Genomic DNA, 20,858 nt, shown 5'->3' with positions numbered 1-20,858 from the left:
GGCGCTTTGCTAGTGATTCACCAGAAATTAATCATCGAATTTTAACCTTCCCCTTTCATGCCCCCTCTAACCCTGACCTCCTTTGCCCATTCCCTGCGTTCCTTATCTCTTCGGGATCCGAGGCGCATAAGTTGGTTGATGAGGCGCAGCAGCAGCAGTCGATGTATGTAAGTGTCACTTGTTTGTCACTACCACTGTGATAATGTGCATGTGTGTGGCATGTGGCACATACGGAGTGGTAAATCAAACATTTGCGTTTGTCACGCGACTACACCGACGAGGAGGAGGCCTTGGATCGCGCTCGAGTTCGCGCGTCAATGCGTTCGATGCGCTGACATACTTCCCAATACGTGAGGGGAGGAGATGACCTCCATGGGTTTAGGTGGTGTGATGGCAGTGGCTCTGCTTCTTCTTCTTTTGCTTCTTCATCGGCAAGTCCGCGTGTCCACGTCAGCGGATTGGCCGAGAACCCGGATGGTTGGCATTTCCCGTCCCGTGTATGACTTATTCGATTCGAGTTCGAACAAAACGGCAGCAGGCCGGGTGCTATTTATGGTTGCTACTGTTGCGCTGCCGCTTTTGAAGAACTCAATGCCTCGCTAGATAGGGGGGAAGCCATGTTTTTCTAGGGCTTTCCAGTGGAATCAGCCATTAAATGAGCATGAAGTCGACACCACCACACGGCCTTGACGGTGTTACTTCATTTTGATCGGTGCTGCAAGCTCTCTTATCATCTCGGTCAACGAGACACACACACACACACACGCGAATCGTATCCGATAGTAGACGATGTGTTTATCTCTTAATACTTCAAACTGGGATATCATAACAGCGATGGAAGGCATCAAAACAAAGACACGACAGTTTAATGGCTTAACCGAGTACTCAGTGCAGCCTTGGGTTTTCATGGTACAATAACAAGCAGGTGACCTCATCTCGTGTGATAATTAAATTCGATGACCTTCCGGTTGAGCAATGGCTCCAAAAGCGAACCCATTTAGTGTTTATAAAACCCATACTAAGTGCAACGATTAAGTTAGTTAAGATGGCCGTTGACAGCTCGCGATAGGTGGTACGGACGGACGGAAATGCAGACCATTGGCGCTACTTTTTGAAGCAGTTTAACCTTGCCATTCTATTATTGCATTCTATTCAATCTCTCTCGGAATTAATATTATGTGCGTCCATTTTCCGTACGATTGATTCAGAGATTGCTTCTTATCGTAACGTAAATTCCTTAACGTGTTTAATGAACACAAAAGATGATCTTTTGTAGGCGCATAACCCGGTTTAGCACCTGTTTTATCAATGCTAAAGCAGATGAAAAGTCTCTTTCGCAAATTATGATATCTGTTATAAGATTATTTATTGTTCAAAGACAACGAAAAGAGGCATGTGCTAAATAATTATGAATAAACTCGATTATTGTTAATTATAACAATGGCATTGACGTAGAAAACATTCGAAAACTATTCAAATATTTAAAACAAACCATTACACAAAATTCCTATTTTTGTAAAAAATTTAAATAATTACCAACTGCCATAAACTACACCCCAAATCAAACATTCTGCACCACTCTTTGCCAGCCTGATTTGTTAACAGTTTCCTTTTTGATAGATAGTATTACAATCATTGAAGGACGCCGCTTAATTTGAAGCATTATTTCCTCCAATTACAGTGCGCCGCGACCTCGATAGAAACATTCCACAAAATCGTTGTGCGCGTGTGAGAAAGAGAGAGACAGAGAGAGACAGAGAGACGGAGAAACAGAGAGAGAAACAGAGAGAGGCCGACGATGGAGCGGTCGTGGTAAAGGGCAGATTCAGTGAGAGAGAAACATACATCCAGCAGATTGATTTCGATTCAACAACCTCCCTTCTCCGCTCCCTGCGCATTCGCACCTTCCGCGCTCGGTGACACCCCTGGCAGCTTCACCACCATTTAGCATCCATTAAACACGATCCGGCAGCGCAGAACGGGATAGTAGCAACGGGTACAGTCCAGGACCAATCGGGATCGTTATATGTACTTATGTTGGTAATGTAAGTTCGTGCAACTCTCACAACAAACCAACCACCACCAACAGCATCAGGAGCGCGATAAGCACAAAGAAAACTCCCCCCTCGATAATCTGTCAGGGGAAAGGAGGGTATGTGGAGGGCACCCCTTTTGCATCCCCCTCCTGCTAAATAGTTTATTTGTCTCTCGCGGTCCCCCGGGATGCGGTGCGGTTCGACATTCATTTTTCTTGCTTTTTAATCTGTCTTCAAGCCCGTACCCTGCCCAGAGGCAAACATCAAGTGCCGCACACACAACGATACTTTTGTCTCCGGTTTGTTGGAGTGTGTGCGTGTCTCCGGACCGCATATTGTCCGCATCTCCACGGGCGCTCGAACCGAATCTAATATCGCGTTGTTGCAGTGTTCCGGGGCATGGTGGTATATCATAACCTCAAAAAGACGACTGAGACACCCGCCTCCTCCTCCTCGTGTCGCGGTCGTCGTGGCAACCTTCTCTTCTTTTTTTCCTTTTTTTTCCTTTTTGTTCGAGACCGCGAAGTGAAGCTAATTACCCCCGACCCGACCCGACGACAACGGCAACGACGACGACAAGGATGACTAAAGCCGAGGCGGAGGCGGTTGTTGGCGGCAACCCTACCCCCCTTCAGCACCACGGTTGTCACCGAACCCAAAAATCCCGAGCGCGACAATCTCCTGGCGCAAGCTGCCATCGATCCCGATTACCGCTAAATGAAGAGAGAGGGAGAAAGAGAAAGAGAGAGAGAGAGAGAGAGAGAGAGAGAGATAGAGAGAGAAGGAGAAAGAGAGACTCTCTTACTCCTTCCTTTTTTGATGCAGTGCGCGCCTTCCGAAACCGAGAAATGCTTGTTTGTTGATGTTCGTTGCGTGTGTATCTGGCAGGAGGAACACCAGCAGCAACAGCAACAGCAGCAACAGCAGGCTATGCTACCACGGGATGCTGCTGCGGGATCATCGTGCCATAGCCATTATTGAAGGCAACCGCCTACCCGGATGTGTGTTTGTAGTGGCCTCCTACATATGTAAAACGCGCGAACGCGCTCACACACCGACGCCGACGACCGGGCGACGATGACCAATCGGTCGGGATATCATCGTCGTCGTTGTCGTCGTCGTCGTCGTCGTTGTCGTCGTTGTTGTTGGGAGAGAAAAATATGGAAATTATGCTCCCGATGCTGGGGCGGTTAAATCGGGAAATTTTCTTTCACTTCGGCTTCGGCTGGTGGTTCTCACATGGGTTTTGCCAGGGGAGGGTGGAGGGTGGAAGAAGGAAGAAACCAGGAAACGGGGGGAGACAAACTTCGCTTCGTGACTTCCACCGCTTACGCCTTCTTGCATCGGAGGCGGGCGGGGAGCGGGTGCAAAAGTGAGTTAATTTCTTTTATTTTCTTCCAAATGATGTACCCTCCTCGGCATCGATCGATCAATTGACGATGCTGTCTCAGCCATTTTAATGACAGACGGAAGCAGCGCAGCATTGTTTTTGTACAAATTGTATTTTGAAATGTTCAGAAATATAATAACACATGAAACATATAGAAATAAAACACAAAATTGGACTACTTTTGTAAAATAACACCAGAAAAAGGAAACTTAAACCACTTTAGTTAAACTCTAGCAATTGCATCTCCGAATTTCAATCGGCATCTGCTGCAACAGCACCACTTAGCAGTACAAAGAGCATATTAAGATATCCGCCACGTCACTTACACGCGAGAAAACATAGTTGGCGTGGTGAGGAAGAAACCCTCTTGCGCTACTCCTAGAGACCAAAAACCCCCTCTTCCACCGCATCCACCCAAGTATGCCATGCGCATGCATATGCATATCCGCTGGATGCATCCATGCATGCACATATGATGCACACCTTGCAGGTGCAGGCTGTCATTGTGGCCCCGGTAACACCGCAGCAAATGTTCGCCATTTCTTTCGCGTCGCGAAAACGCCTTTTTCTTTCCGCCGAAGCCGCAGCCGCACGAAACTTTCCAATCGATATCGATTTTCCAACCTACCCATCCGCCAAACACCCGAACCAACCCTCAATTAGGTGAATAAATACACACACACACACACACGCGCGCGCATCCGAAGTAGAGGTGAGGCATGAGTGAGCATAAAAAATGCCCTAAAATTACTTTCAAAAAACCAAAAAAAAAAACGGCATCTCATGCGCTCTTGTACTCGTGTCACTATAAAAGAGCGGCGAGCAAGCGAAAGAGAGAGAAAGAGAGCACTCTAGCTAGTGCACACATTCAAACGATAAATCTTCCCTCCCCTATCCCTCACCCACCCCTCCGTTCGCACACCCCTGCACCGTTGATCTAGCCAGCGAAAACTATATCTCTCGCCTTCGCATACAACGGCCGCTCATCATCCTCCGGCACCCGCATAGAGGGTAAGAAGGGTGCGCGGGGAAGGGGGGTCGTCGGGAAAACTCGCAAAACCAGTAGAAAGAGAAAAGCAACTCCCGCAACGACGACGACGACGACGCGGACGACGACGACATTCCAACAATTTTGCTCCGTACTATCAATGTGTTTGTGTACGTGTATCTCATCCGGGAGTGTACCTATATTGGCCAAAGCCAAAACAAGTGACACTCTAAAGCTTACGGTACACCACTAGGCGCTGCTGTACCAACTCCCGCCCCCCTTAGCATCGCCATCATCATCATCATCATCATCGTCATCGAACTATCCCGCAATTCCTCTTCCATCCCTGCCCCCTTTCATCCACTGTCATGCGGTCACTCTCTCGCTCGCTCGCTCGCTCGCTGCTGGGTGCAAACAACCGATATACATATATATATATTCACTAAAAGGCACCATAAGCACCGCGCACAATAAAGGCGGATCTCAACCTTCCATTTGCGACGACGACGGCGACGACGGTGACGGCGACGGCGACGGCGACGGAACCAACCCCTTCTAATCTCTCTGGAGAGCGCGCGCGAGTGCCCCCGTGCTCGAGAGCTAATTAAAGAGCACGAGCATGATGAGTGCGTGCGTTGCTAGGAGCGGCGAAGAAAAGAAGAAAAAGAAACCCAGCAGCCTGCCACCGCCACCGCCACCGTCGTCGCGACAGCGCTCTGCCGCCGATTAGGTTAAACGTCGCACCCCGTGAGATCGAGACAGAGACAGAGCGAGCGATACCGAGCAGCAGCACCGTCCGAGGGAGGCATGTCAAGGCGAAGGCGCGCATGCAGCAGGTAAAGCAGGACAATCGAGAGCAGCATATAGTGGCGTCACTTTCGACAAAAGGTCCGACGACCAACAACATCCGCCGCCGCCGTCGTCGTCGTCGTCGCGGCCAAAGTGCAGCGGCGGCCCGAGTGCAAAGAGACAAAAAACAGAATATGCATGCATGTGTGTGTGTGTGTATGCGTACTTGGTTGCGAGGGTAATTGCGTCTGCAGCAGCAGCAGCAGCACAACGCGCACCATGGCCTACTCTGCTCTGCTGGTCCACCAGCGCCGCCGCCACCAGATGACATGACAACCAACACAACATTCCGTTATATAGTCGACCGCCGCCTGCTCTGCCCTGTCCAGCGCCTTTACCCTTCTTGCAAGATGGCCTTCGATAATGGAACGATCTGGAAGTATAATTTTATAACCTTCTACAACCAACCCCCACCCCCTTCCACTGGCGCAACTACTCCAATTTCAATATTTACTCCGCGAGTGCGCCACCATTTGCATTCCACCGTTTGCTAGGATGATGAAAGAGGTGGCAGGAGGGGATTTGCTTTTCCCTAACGAATGTGTTCGCGTGGCGAAATGTTTGATCGATTGCAGCGGAAAGAAAGCAGAAAGAAATAATGAAAATTGCATTATATTTGCTAAGCAACATTTATTTTCGTTTTGTTGTTGCTATTATTGCTGTTATTTTAAACAAAAGCATCAATCCCGCAAAGTGACACGCAACGCGAGCGAGCGTCACTCACCGCGGAAGCCCTACTTTTGCGCGCGCTCTCTCTCTCGCTCTCTCTCGGTATAATTCGTGTGTGTGGGAATTCTTTTCCATCTCATTTGTTTCGTTCGCTAACGATGGCTTCTCACTCGCTCGCTGTCACACCCCATCACCGATCGCGATTTATAGAGATCAAAGCGCGTTTTATCTGAGAGCGAGAGAGAGTAACACGCGCGAGCACGAGCGCCCGATTGCGTGCTGTTCGTGCGGTTGCGAGTTTGTTTACATCGCTCATGACAGCTCGTGGACAGGGGCGGCGGCGCGGTGGCGTGGCCGGCGGCGCCGCCGTCGCCGCGTTGTATGATTGCCACCACTACTACGGCCACTACATAATGAATGGAAGGGAAGGAATGAAGAAGAAGGGGTGTGGAGTTGTGCGGCGGTTTCTGTGAAGCAATTATCATTAAAATGGCGACGACGCGTACCTACGCTTCACGCTGTGGCCGTGTGGCGCACTTTTAGGAGAAAATTTGCCGAAAATCACACACACACACACACACACACGAAGGGCAACTGACCCGTGTGTATATCCGCCACATTTGCGAATGTTTATGAGATGCCTGATAAAACATTTACATTCTTTAATTAACTTGCAACCAGCAGCGCGCTATTAGGTGTCAATAAGTGTCTGCTAAGTCGATTCAAAATCGCGTTTTTAATCGAATCCGTTCACCATTTCCTTCCATAAAGTGTCACACAAAATAAATATTCGAAACAAATTACATATTCCGAAAACGGAAAAAAGGCCACTCGACGACGGCGACGACGACGACGGCGGCGACGGCGGTGGCCTTTTTCTTTGCCTTTCCTCTCTCGCGCTCGCTGCGTCGTCTGGTGAGAGAGAATCCAAGATTCCCACGTGCCGCCGCTCATGGCAGAGAGCGAGAGACATAGAGAGAGAGAGGGAATCGCGCGTTCGCCTCACAACAAGTGAGTTCCGAGAATATATTGAAACATTTGGGGGCCTTTTAATTTTATCGGCCATTTCGGTCGTCGCGTGTGAATTGTGCGGAAACAATCGCCGTTGATTATTAATCAGCCCCCCGTAGCCTCCTTTGACTGACGAACCGCCGCGCCGACGACATTTACTGTGACTGTGACAGTAGATAATATGCGAACGCAAATTGGAAAAGTGGAAAAATTCAGTCCAGGAGTTGAGTAGTTGGGGCCGGAGAGAGAGAGTCGCGCACCTGCATGAATTTTCGTAATGAGATATGCATGCGAGATTGCTGCCCCCGAGCAGCATGCGGTAAAGCGAGAAAAATATGTTTCCCCTTCTCACTTCCGGGGCAGCGAGTGTTGCGAACAGCGAAGATTCAACCCCCCCTGGCCAACACCCCCCGTCGAGCTCGAGGGGCTCGGATAACCGAGCGTTTTCGTCGTCCATCTCGCTCTCTCGCTTCCGTTGTTGTTTTTGTTTTTGTTGTTTGGCTTCGGTTTTCAATGCTTTTGATGGTCGCGTGCGCTCTCCAACTCATCATCCAGCTCGACATCTTAACCATCATCATCATCGGGCATCATCGGCATTGGCATACACGGGTTCGGTTGTGTTGGTGGCCGATATGCTCGCTGCCACCCTCGATCGGAAATGGAGTTAATGCTTTGGTTTTTAATGCCTCCCTTGCCGACGACGACGACGACGACGACGCATACCGATCGGACGACGACTCGCCGATGCCCTTTCTTCTTCGTCTTTTTTTCTCCTTCGCTTCACGGCCTCACTCCTCAGCTCGTTGTTTCCACCTTTTTTTTTGTTCTGTGCGATTGTATGTGTGTGTTGGAGTGAAGAGAAGAAAGACAAATATCGTGGATAAGATAATTTATGGCCAGCAGCAACAGCAGCAGCAGCAGCAGCAGCAGCAGCAGGAGCAGAGTCGCCCACCCCTGGCTCACTCTTCGGGCGATGTTACAACCGCATTTGGCTTTTTGCTTTTCGGACAAAAAATCGAACATTTCTCGATAAATTGTTTTCTGGGGAATGTGAACCACGCTCAAAATTGTTTAAATAATTTAACGGCGTGTTGCATTAGCGGATGATTAACAGATTAGCAGATTAGCGATTGTTTTTACATTCATCACATCAATTAAATCAATTAATATACAAATGCTTTTAAAAGCAATCTTAATTTAAATCGAACACATGCCTAATTGAAAAGCGCCTCTAGACGCGTTGGTGTGTAATGATATTGAAACGAGCTAGTAGCAGTATGGATAATGAAATACCACAAACCAATCCATCAAATCACATGCATACGCCAATCAACAAACAGCGATATCGGAATCGCAGTTGGCGGCAGCGTCGTCGTCGTCGTCGTCGTCACCAGACGCCATCTTGGATTGGAACTCCACTGGACGATAAATACAATAAATATCTCTTGCGATATTCCCCCTCCCCCTGGTTCGAATTTGAAATGGAAACGATGCCAACAACGCGCCTCTAAGATGGCCATGACGTTTCCGGGGTTTGTCGTAGCGTGTAGGGAGGGTGCTGCCTGGTGGTGCTCATCCCTTCTCTCTCTACGAACCCTACCCCGCAGGAGCAGCAGCAGCAGCAGCAGCAGCAGCAACTGCAATCGCGTGGAACCAGAACGCACGAGAGAGCAGCTAAAAACACCGCATGCTGCTAACCATCACCATGCTGCTGATCACCTACCAACAAGAAGAGAGAAGCAATAAAGAGAGACAACGACGACGACGACGACGACGAGTCACATTTCTCACGTCGTCGTTTGCGGTGTCGAAACCGAAGCGCATAAGCCATATCTGGGTTGGTCCGGGGAGGGGGAGGGCGGTTGGTTGGCCAGGGGGTGACGCGCACTTGAGGCGCGTAAAACTCACCAATAATTCAAGCAAATGAGAGCGCGGGAGAGCAGCAAAGCAGTCGTTCACTTTGTGGACGACTTTGGCGCGCTTCTCGGGGGAGGGTTGCAAAGGGGGGGTTGGTTAGAGAACACGCACACACCTGGAGAGCGAGAGAGAGAGAGAGAGCGAGATGGCCCTGATGGCCGGACAGACCATCATCGTTCGGTTCGGTACAACCGAATTAATAACAACAATAAAAGGCGACAAAACGGAGTCAGCCACCCCTTCCCTTCCCGTTTTGTTTTTTTTTCTTCTTTTGGCGCACGAGTGTATTTGTGCGCACAGGGTGCGATTTGCGTGCAGGCGATGGCGATGTGTTTGTACAATTATTCCCACAGAAGCAGCAGCAGCATAAGGTGGCCAAGGTACAGAGAGCAATCGACAGAGAGAGCGAGAGATCCTGGGCAATAACTGGTAAACGAGTGTCGGGGTCGCGAAGTTGCAACCCCCGCTACCCTTCCTGCCCTCCTCGCAGATAGATGCACCCGCATTATTGCAGCACTATTCTGCACTGCTGCACGCCTTCTGCACATTGCGCCGATTGGACAAAGAATGGCCAGGCACTGTGCGAGTGTGGTGTGCGTGACGATTGTGACGATGTGCCACCTTGGTCGGTGGCGCTGCCTGTGGTGTGTCGTCAAATAACCCCCTTTACGGCGTTACAAAAAGAATAAAAGATAACAACACACAAACACGCGCATAAACAACGGTGCGCGCGTACAGGCAAATATCGAAGAGGTCATCTGAGAGGTACGATGGGAGGGGTTGGGAGGGTAAGGGAGGGTGGAAGCTCGAAGAATTTTCCATTTGCTGCTGCCAGAAGGCCATCGCCGGAGCGCATACTTCGATCTCGAAGCGAGATACGCGAGCTCCGCTCTACATTGACACTTCGTTTTTGACGTTTCGGATGACGTGCGCGTTGAGATGGCCATCTTAATTAAAATCAAGATCTGGTTGCTCTCTCTCTCTCTCTCTTTCTCTCGATCGCTGAAGAAGGTGACAAACGCACTCTGTCCCCGTCTGCTTCCTCCCAGGTAAACCCATTTTTGATGACCAAAAAGACAACCAAACCACAGATAGAGACAGAGGCGTTTGAGGCATTTTTGGCTGACGCCGCCATGGTATAATGCGTCGGGTGTTGGGGTGGGTGCAATGTAGTTCTATTTTTAAAACATTGCAAACCACTCGCTCGTACTCGCCGCAAGACGGGCGCCGCTGATGGAATTTGGCGTTTGCAAATATATGTATGTTCGTGCAGTGCTGCTGCTGCTGCTGCTGCGCTTTCTAATTGATCTTCTCAAGATGAGCTCATTAGGGACGATGGTCAGTTCGGGCAAATGTAAATTCGAAAATAAAATGGACTTTCTTTCTTTGATAAATATAGAAACATATTTATTGTCAGTTTTGCTGTAATTTAACACCCTTTGATAATTTTATAATATTAAAAATCGGTTTTTACTGACTAGAAATTCACCTTAGCTTTTCAAATTTGTTGTTTTTAAATTCATTTTATATATAGAATTAATTAATCCCTTTAGGTATTTCCTGTCCTTTTATATTTTAAATCGTTTATAATCCATAAAGTGGGTCTTATTATTACAGTAACACCCTCCTAAATTTATTGAAATAATACTGAATTAAGATTCCTGAATTGCTTCACGACTTAATCTATATATATAAAAATCTCGTGTCACATTTTTTTGTGTCCAAACTCCTCCGAAACGGCTGAACCGATTCGAACCAAACTTTGTGTGTATCTTCTGTAGGTATCAGAATCGGATGTAAACTATATTTCAATCCCATTACTTAAGTTATTCAAAAAATAGAAAAATTATTTTCCATAACTTTCTGTTAACCTTTGATTTGATATTTTTCTTAGATTTTTCATACAAAAAAACTAATACTCTCAAATTTTCATAGCCCTAGCTCAAACAGTTATTTTTTAATGATTTTTTGAAAATCCACTAAATCACCGAACAGTAGTTGCAATACTAGGCGCCAGGGAGCGTTGACAGCGCGAATTAATTTAATTGATGAGAATTTTATCCTAGAAGGCTTAGTTAAAACCGGTTTAAGCATACTGGGGCAATATGCACAATTCGAATTTTCGAAATTTCATCAAAGATAAAAAAATTATGTATAAAAATTCAAAATGTGCACACACACATTACTAACACCTCATTAACATTTCCATGAGGGCTTTTGCGCGGGGTCCTAACTCCAGGTGGTAGCATTAGGAGCTCAACACAGTTATGGGATGTATGTTCCGAAGAGGGACACCGGCCGATCCGGGGTGTAAAAGGGCAGGATATTTGCGAATAAAGGGCAATCTGAACAGAAAATTCCTCTTTTCGGTTAAATTCTTTGCGACGCCAAAAGTCTTCTAAAAACGAGGTGACTCCCTTCCGAAGGCATAGCACCCAAATCTCAAAGAAAAGAAATCCGAGCGCGAGCACCCCCCTCCCCCCCCAAAAGCGAGGGGCAACTAAAGGCGACGGTATTGCATTCGAAACGAATCGTCCCCGTTACTCTGTACGCAGCAAAGCTGCCGATCCTTTGCGCACAAAACAGAAGCGTTTCATCCAAGTATTAAATGCTGATGATAATTTAGTAATTCTCCTCGCTGGCCAATCCATGAAATTCAAAAATAAGCTCAGAACCATGGTTGGTGTTCATGTAACCAATGTAAAATCCTCAGCAAATATTAACAACAATCATCACACACAAAGCAACAACTCAAAAAACATCTATTTTAAATAACCATCCTCTTTTAAGCGTAGCGACGCACGCTGGGTCATGCTAGTTCTTTTATATTTCATTTATTATAGAAAAGGCTTGATTAAAGACAAAAAGGTCCAAATTATCTTGCTTTACGATACTATTGAACTGGAAATCAATTTATTTGCTCCCAAAACATTGCAAGAAATTAGATTTATTTAGACACGATTATTTACTACATCTACGCGACAGTATTTGTAGAGTCCAACAGGCATGTGACTTGTAGTGCATGGTTAATACTTTTAAAAAAATTTTAAAATTGTATGGTCTTTTGGTGAAAAATTTTGTTAGACAAACTTCTTCAAATTCCATCAAAGCTAATAGATTAATTTCGCAGCCTTATGTTCAACCAAATAATGTTGACAATTCTTGTACGTTTTCAAAATAATAATCAGAAGAAATGTTAAATACTGGAAATTAGGATAGCCTGCTAGATTAATTTACAGACCTTTGCTCGATTTATTCTAACAAAAAAAAACCCCGGGCAGTGTTCTTAAACCTCTGACCTGTCCGGTGACTTCTTTGAAAATTCAATGAAAAATGGTAGCAACGCTTAAGACCACTAGCCAACAACGGTGCTGTGGGCAACGCGCAAAGTGAGGGGCAGCGTAAACGTGATTCCGAAGATGCAAATCCGTCCCTCCTTTCCCTTCTACCCTCCCCCCACCGGCTCACTCCCCAGTAGTAGCAGCAGCAGCAACAGCGCCCCGCCGCTTACCTTAACGGTCACGTTCTGTTTGCGCTTCGGCGGCGGGATGGGGGGATCGTCTTGCGATCGCGTGGTGGTGGTGCAGCGGGGAGGGGAGGTGGCCGTACCTGCAAAAACGTGCACAAATAGATACAGAAAAAAGCAACAACACCAACTGCACACCAAACAACAAAGACGCATTTTGCACTCTCGGCCATGGGGTATGGTGATGGTGATGGTGGTGGTGTTGGTGGTGGAATGTCCTTGTCGTGCGGGCGGACGGACGGACGGACGAGCGAGCGAGCAACACACCAATCCAGCCGGAACATAGCTCGGTTCGGTTTTTACAGTGCAGCGTCTCTCCGTCTTTCGGTCTTCGATGGCGATTCCATCAGCATGATGACGATGATGATGATGATGCTGATGCTGACGATGATCTGTCTTATTGTGGTGTTTGCATCTGGGAGTCTGGGGTGTCTGGGGTGTGTGTGTGAGTGAGTTTGTTTCCGAAATCGATTCCCTCAGGTGGCGGCGCGAGAAGCACCGGTGCGGTGTATAGTTATCGCTCTCCATCACGTGACCCAGATGGGAAAATGCCACCCCCCGTCCCCCCCTTCCCAACACCCTCTCATTCGGACTCCCTTATGGGCCGGAGGTGCTGCAAATTGAATCAGCACACGAACGAACGAACGAACGACGACGAAGACGATGGATTGCGGGATCGAGCAGGAGGATAGAGTAGGAGGAGAAGGATGGTCTGGTGGTGCGTCGTAGCGTCCCAACGAGGAAAGCGCATCCCACAGAGAAAAAAAAACCTCCCGTTACTGTAGTGTGTATGCTCCCTGCTCCCGAAAATGTCGGAAAATTTCATTCTTACTCCCTCTTTCTCTCTCACACACACACACTGACACTCGGTTCGGGTTTCTAGTAAATGGAGCAGTAAATTGGAGAAGTCAGTTGAGGAAGGGGAGCTGAGGTTTAAAGAAAAAAAGACGGAAAACGGGAAGCTGAAAAAAAGGGTCTCTCCCCCCCAGAAGGTAAAGTAAACACATTAGAACAATAGAAAGAAAAGCTTCACTTCCTGCTGGGGGGGTCGGCTTCCTGCTGTAACGGTGTAAGAGCATAAGATATGTTTTTGGGGGGGTTTGGTAATTCGGGAGTTACATGAATTGTTATGTGTTCGGGTCTCTTGCTGTTTGCTCGCATACAGTATGCAGAAAGAAAATTTGCAAGCATTTTATGTTTTGGATGATTTTTCATCGAAAACATAGCTTGTTAGGTACTTTTTAGGTGCATAAATTCATCGTTTGTGACGATAAAGCCATTAAATGGGCTTCGAACGATGGGCTTGAGTTCAAAGAACTCAAACTCACCATTGAAAAGGGGAGAAAAGACGATTATTTGACTACTTTGATGTGAAAACAATACAAAGCTATACATTGTGGTGAATAATCTTTGTTTACATACTGCAAATCCGACAGAAACGACAAATTTACATTCGATAAACATGAATCTAACGTTTAGAAATCCGTATCCGGCCACCTATTCACCAAGCGCTTCACCGCGGTCACTCTATGCGCGTGGCCAATCCATAAACCTCCCCCACCGGCTCTCCGGGGGCCTAGCACTACTGAGTGCCACAACACTATCCCCGCCAAAAGTGGCAGCACATAGAGCGCGGTTTAATGCTCCATCCATCCATCCATCCGCCGATGAGTGCCCCGGCGGGAGTAAACTCGTCGTGCAGTCATCGTCGTCGTGGCCTTTCTCTTCGATCGCCATGTTTCGTTTCTTCGTGAATGTTTCTTTATGTGCTCTTGATGTTTTACGCGATGACCTCGTCGTCGGATGCCAGCCACAGCAGCAGCAGCAATCGCGCACTCGCAACATGATTCCGCGAGCGCCTTTTGCCAAGTTGCGATGATGCGAAGGAAGAAGGAAGGCAAAGAATGGGAGCATGGAGCAACTGCCGCGATGGGATGATGATGGCTGGTCGCGGTTTGTGCGGTTATGCCGCGAGATACGCGAGATGCCTTCTGTTTGGGGCAGTGCTCTAGTGCCTCCCCCCCCCCCCCCCCCCCCCGTAGCATATTTTTATGCGCAAGAGGAATCGAGGACCCGAGAAACCGGAGACGACACTAGCAATACCAGGCTGTAGCTCGTGCTGTTACTGATACTCGAGATGATGGCGATGATGATGGTGATGATGATGATGATTTATGTTGCGAAAATGCTGTATGCATATGCATATGTGTGGCGATGCATGGCATCCCCTTGGATGGAGCACGCTGGCTGCAGATTCACCATTGTACCTGTCCAACCGCAGACACCCCAGCGAGATAGAGAGAGAAATAAAAAAGAGAGAGAGAGAGGGTTTAGCTCTCTCTAAATTTAAGTTTTTCTTAGTTTTTCCCGTTCGGGTTTTTCCACTCGCACGAACAGATCAGCACTATAAGCACACTACAACTACAAAGACGACGACCAAACCCAAGTGGGTGAGTTGCGAAGCATAATTCGTTGAACTCATCACACCACGGGGCCGATCGGGCTGGCCGGTCGGAGCGATTGGCCTGGAGGGGGGGGAGGTGGCCGTTTGGAAAAGTCTAAAGTCTCTCTCTCTCTCTCTTTCTCTCTCTCTCTCTCTCGCTGTCTCAATGCATCTTTGCATGACCCAAGACGGTAGTGGTAGTTTTGTCGATGTGGCACTTGGTGGACTTTCGCGAGGAACCCCCATCCCTCGTGCACTCCCCCCTCCCCCACCCCTAGCGTTTTGCACGCAGATAAGCAGCGCGAAACGGCTCGCTTGCGGTTAGATTACGATCGGTGCGAGCTGCGATGGGGTATAACGTCACTTTCTACCTGAAAAATGTGGAAGAGTGTTGAGAGAGGAGGCCTAAAACCCCGGGGGTTGGGGGGGGTGATTTGATGATTTAGCACTCGAGATAACGGTCACCACGGCTGACCATGTTGCGTTTGCTTCGCTATACGTGTGTTTGTAAATGGTTAATTTTTCACAAATGAGATAGCAACTTACCTTTAGCAATCGAAGTTGGTATTAGTTTTTTTTCCTAACGAGTTGTAAAATATAGTATTGAGAGACGGGCTGCCTCCACCAGTTTTAGCGCGGTAAATGGGTGGGTGGGTGGTGGATGATGTAACTCTGCACCGTGATCGCATCAAGCGACGCTGGTTGGGTTGGGCGGGCTGATTGAGACGAAGTGGAATGTTACTTTCAAAGCGGCAGCGATATGACAAAGTAGATTGTTTGGTCATAAAAGGCTGGAAATTGTTAATAATGATCATCATCCATGATTTTGTGCATGTTAGATATTATCAAAATGGGATTACTTTGGTCAAACAAGTTATTCTTATGATTTAGTCAATTAATAGTTTTTTGGCAAAACTGTCATTTTTATAACTTTTCATTGTCAACGCTAAGGTGATTAGCCTTTCGAAAATGCATCTTTCTATCACAATGTCTGCTTTTCACTACTATCAATTAGGATAGGATACTTATAAATGTTTGTTTGGTGTAGAGTGTGCATTTTATTTTATGTTCTTTGTCTCATGTGAGCAATTGGATTATCAGATCAGAAGGAAAACGGTATTAACTGAGACCGGGTTAAATAACAAAGCTGGTTTATGGTTAGTGATTTGGTTAGTTATGAATGGTTGGTTAAGGGGTGGCTTCGGTATTTTATTTTATTTCTACGCATTTACTTTTTACATTTTTTAATGGGTGCTTATTCTTTCAAGAGTACTGTGTAAAATTTTGGGATCAATCGAAGCAAAACTGACAAAGATATGAATTTTTGAAAATCCGCCTTTCATACAAGGCTCAATGCATCTCGCGATTTTGAATCGCGATTCCCAAAACCTGCTTTTTCAAAGTCGGTACCCATCACAGCATAAATACTACTGGACCGATCGATTTGAAATTTTGAACACATAATCTGCACACTATTTGCCAGGTAGCCCCGTTGAGTTTTTAAAAAAATTGTTGATACTTTTTTTAAATAATTTTTTTAATTATGTAAAGTGTCATTTTGAAAGGTAATATCGAAAAAGTAACACTTTTTCAACTTCAAAAATCTGCCAAAAATCGAAAACTGGGAAATTTAACAAAAACTCGACGGGGCTACCTGGATAAACTTATAATCTAACAAAATAATATTCATTTGAATATTTCTGATGACCCAGCACGTGGCTACGATGGGCACCGCAAAAAGTACATTTTTGCAAACGAGCCGTTTTACATTGGATGCCATGAACGTAGTTTTGATCAAATCTTCTCCAAAATAGAACCAAATATTCTTGAAAAGTTGTAATTTAATATTGTTTTGAAAAAGTAAAGTTGAATGGTTTCTTCACTAAAAATCGTCAAAAATAAGTGTTTTTTTGACACGAAATAACCAAAGCCCCCTCTTACGAGAGTTGTAAAATATGAATTTAGAAATTGCGATTTTATACACATCTAGAAGAGGAAAAATATTATTGTAACACAATACATATTGAAGAAAGCTTTTTTAATCAATATTTGAAATGTACATTAAAACACTTCTCATAATGATTTAAATGATATTTAATGTATCTAGCATTTAAAGCTACAAATTTCATAGGAGAGCCATACTTATCTTGAGCAAGTTGCAAACGAGGAGAAATCAAGTCAAACCAAATTGACATTTTCAATGTCACGTGAAACATGTTTTAATTTATTATTATAATTTTTTTCGTGGTAAAACCATTAAAATATGTTAATTTTTTGCTTCATGTTCTTGATGACTCCCAATTGTTTAAAAACAGTTTTTTTGTTGTTGCAGAAAGGTTAAAAGATAAACAGAAAAAAGGAGATCACAATAACACCGTTTATCGGTAAAAGCACCAATCACAATAATGATGTCCATATGTAGGAAGCAATACCAAAGAATGATTACCCTCGGAAATCACAGTTGAGCAACAAAAGGCGTGACAATGACAACGCCATCTAACGCGCGCTAATCAATTCGGTTGCTGCGCAAATAGTGCACGTGGCACTTGGCTTGGCCACAACAACACAACAACCAACACTGCAGCACATCTAATGTCCCCGGCATAAGGCCGCACTGCCGCCCGCCGGCCGCCACCCCAAAAACTCGCGAGGGTCTCGCGCTATAGTGGCGCTATCATTGTGCAAACACGATGGCACGGGCAGGTCCATTTACGATGACACACATCCCATCCCCTCCGCACTGCATGACACTGCTAGAGTGCTGTAGTGCTGATACTCCGCTGGTAATCACTCGTTAGAACCGTGAAAAAAAGTGGGGTCTGCAGTCTGTTAAATCTGCTATCTGCTGCTCGATGCTTATCTTTGTTTCAATAGTTTCTCCAAGATCGGTTCGCAGTGGTTCACACTGGTACACGTGGCCCCAGCACCAGCACCCCCTTCCCCTCGTTCGCTACTGTTTGGTTGGCGGTTGGAGTCAGAGAACAAATTGTTTTAACAAACGGTTGAACCAACGGTTCATCCCCTTCTCCTCGAAAGCGCTAGAATGGGTTTTTATGACGTAAATTTCCCGTTTCCCATTTTGCAGCTTCACGGGCACCAGCGGGCATGGTTCGTGGTCAAAGCGCTATTATGTGGTGCTTCAGATGAGTATCGAAATCAAAGTTGGCATTTTATTGTGAACCCCATTCTCGCACTCGTACTCACACACACACACACACAGATAGGCTACGGGGAGCGGAGGTAGTTTGTCAAAAAAATGGAGCAAAGCAAACCATGACTTGGCATCGAGCACAGCAGCATCGGCTTGGCATATCTTCTCGCGCCCTCATTATCCGGAAAGCGGGGGGAGGGAGTTTACGATGGCGACGCCACGGGAAATTCAATCTGCGCTTCCTCTTCTGCTGTCTCTTCTGCGAAACACACACACACACACACATACATTCGCTACTGAGGAGCACGCGACCATCGAATGGCAGAGGAGCAGAAGTAGAGGAAGGAGTTGCATTTTTCGAAATCTTTGCGACTCGTGACGACAATCGCGGGACGCCTTGCATGCCCATCGGCCAATGCCTACACTAAGATTGCAGTTTGCTCTCTACATGTATGTGTGTGTGTGTGTGTGTGTGTCTGCTGGCTGTGTGCGTATCGCGTGCCATCGACTGGCGGCTGGTGATGTGTTGCTGTCAAGGTTCACCAGATAGATACGTAGAGAGACTCTACGTCATTTTGAGGGGGGGCTGGGACGACGACGACGATGGTGACAACAACGCGGCACGACGTTTCTTGTGAGCGGCTCTCTCGCGGTCTCGACGATGCTGCGGGACGATGCTCTCGAGATGATGCTGCGAACCCCCTCTATATGCAGCGTTCGCATTCGAGATTGCATTTGGTTGCAGAGCATCCGAAGCATCGATTGCTTCGGATTTCGGAGCGGATTCGCTCTCATCGGAATCGATGAGACTCCCCTCCAACCTTACTCCTTGTCTTGTCACGCCATCGAATAACATTACCATAAACGATCGGGGCGGTTGAAGAACGGGATGGAATGACAAAAGGGCGGCAGAGCAGAAGTGGAAACCGGAGGATTTGCGGGTGGGTGGTGTGGGTTCGAAACAAAAAAAAAAAGAACCTGATTTGCTGCCAACCCCACCGCACCAAGTTGGAACGCTTTTTTCACCCCCTTGCGACCGTCGATGCTTCTTATCGTTGCGAGCATCTCTCTACTCGCTCTCTCTCACGCTCTCAAGGTGGTGCCACTGGCACTGCTTTTGTCTTCTAAGCCGAGGATGCTGGCCAGCGCGGACAGCAGCAGTAGCAGCAGTAGCAGAGGAGCACAGAGCGGAGCACACACAGCGAGAAGGCTGCTTCCTCCACTAATTTGTGTTTTATGCTCGGCGATTCCCCCCATGGCACGAGAAGAGATTGATAGAGAGGCGGTGTATTGGTGTGTGTGTATGCGTGATTTTGTTTTTCGTGGAGCGGGGTGTGCGTTTATGGATGCAAATTCAGAGCAGAGCAGAGCATACCATTTTAAAACCCTTTCCATCCATCCATCCACTCCCACTCGTCGCGCCTTCCGTTTTTCCTTTCGCTTCGCGCGACGCCAAGTCCAGCGTTTGAGCTACGATTGTGCTCTTCTTCTTCTTCTTCTTCTGCTCTTGTTTGCTCCCTAGCAACGCGTTGGCAACGGTGCCTCGCGTTTCCGTTCGATCAAACTCATCCCTTTTCGGGGTGCAGCGGGGGGGTGAAATGCCTCGCGAGCATACAACGGCCATCACCTACAACACAGCAGCATCGATACTGTCCGTTTCCTCTCATCCGTGTTTACCCTTTTCTTCCCTTAGTCGCCATTTGCATGGCGTACAAAAATGAGGTATACAAGAAATGCAAAGAGGCAAAGATAGATGAGGCGTGAGGTGGCCGCGTCTACGAAGTGGCCGAAAGAAAGCCACCAGCGTGTCGTGGCGAGGCGCAACCTTTCATTTCCTTCATGCTTAGCGGCTTAGGTCCGACCGGTCGGTCGGTCGGTCAGAGCAGGGATGATTTTTCTGGCCATTTTGCGCCAATGCGCCATCAATCGACTCAACTTTCGCGATTCACGCCAATCGAGTCGGTGCCGGAACGGAACGGAACGGAACGGACCTCCTCCCTTTTACCTACCGCGGTACATGATGTACATGTCGCACTGTTTTAGGCCTTCGTTTATGGTGGCAAACGCTTTCTCTATCTCTTTTGGGCCGAAAGATAAGCAATCGGAGGCGGTGGAGGCGGCGTCGAGGGGATCGGGGTTTGGAAATTCATTAAATTATGGGCTTATGGACGTTTCTAAACTATTGGTTTGAAAATTGGTAGGACGATTGAATAAAATTTTACTTCTGATTTTTGTTTGATAAAAGCGACTCGTCGCCAAGTTTTCTCATGTTTGTCCTGTGAGATTAAATTTTATAGACGGTACTGGTCAGGGTGCGCTAGAAACTGTCCGTACTGACTAAACGCCTAAATAGCTTAGATAAGTAAATTATGGGATATAGGTACAGGGTTGGTTAAGGTCTAATATAAGTTTAGGATAAGTTTAACAAAAAATTAAGCCCACAGGTTTTGGAATTTTTCCTGTATTAAAGTTAAAAAATCAGTAAAAATTTTAAAACATCAGTCGTCTATGGCACTAAAAAGAGCAATTCCAAAGTGGAAAAGGACTGTCCTGAACCCTTAATTTTAAGCTAAGTTAAGCTACTTTAACTATTGTAACATCGTAACATCTACAGTATCATCCAGCAACATTTGTGAATAAAGCTTCAATATAATAATATAATAATTAAATTTTACATTTTCTTTTGTGTTTTTTAACTGTCGCGGTTGTATAGGTCCAGTTGGTTTTTTACCATTTTGAGCGATTTTATAGACGAAATGATCAAAACTTATTACTAAGTATGAAGCGAGGAAAAAGATCATTTAAATATTTTATTAGGAAAAAGTAGGAAGAAGGGAGAAATATTTTACTTTACTGTTCTTGGAAAATTGTGAAAAAA

This window comes from Anopheles darlingi, chromosome 3 (assembly GCF_943734745.1).
Source record: "Anopheles darlingi chromosome 3, idAnoDarlMG_H_01, whole genome shotgun sequence".
Taxonomy (NCBI): Eukaryota; Metazoa; Arthropoda; class Insecta; order Diptera; family Culicidae; genus Anopheles; species Anopheles darlingi.
The sequence above is the reverse complement of the archived record's forward strand: the minus strand, read 5'-3'. Positions refer to the sequence as shown.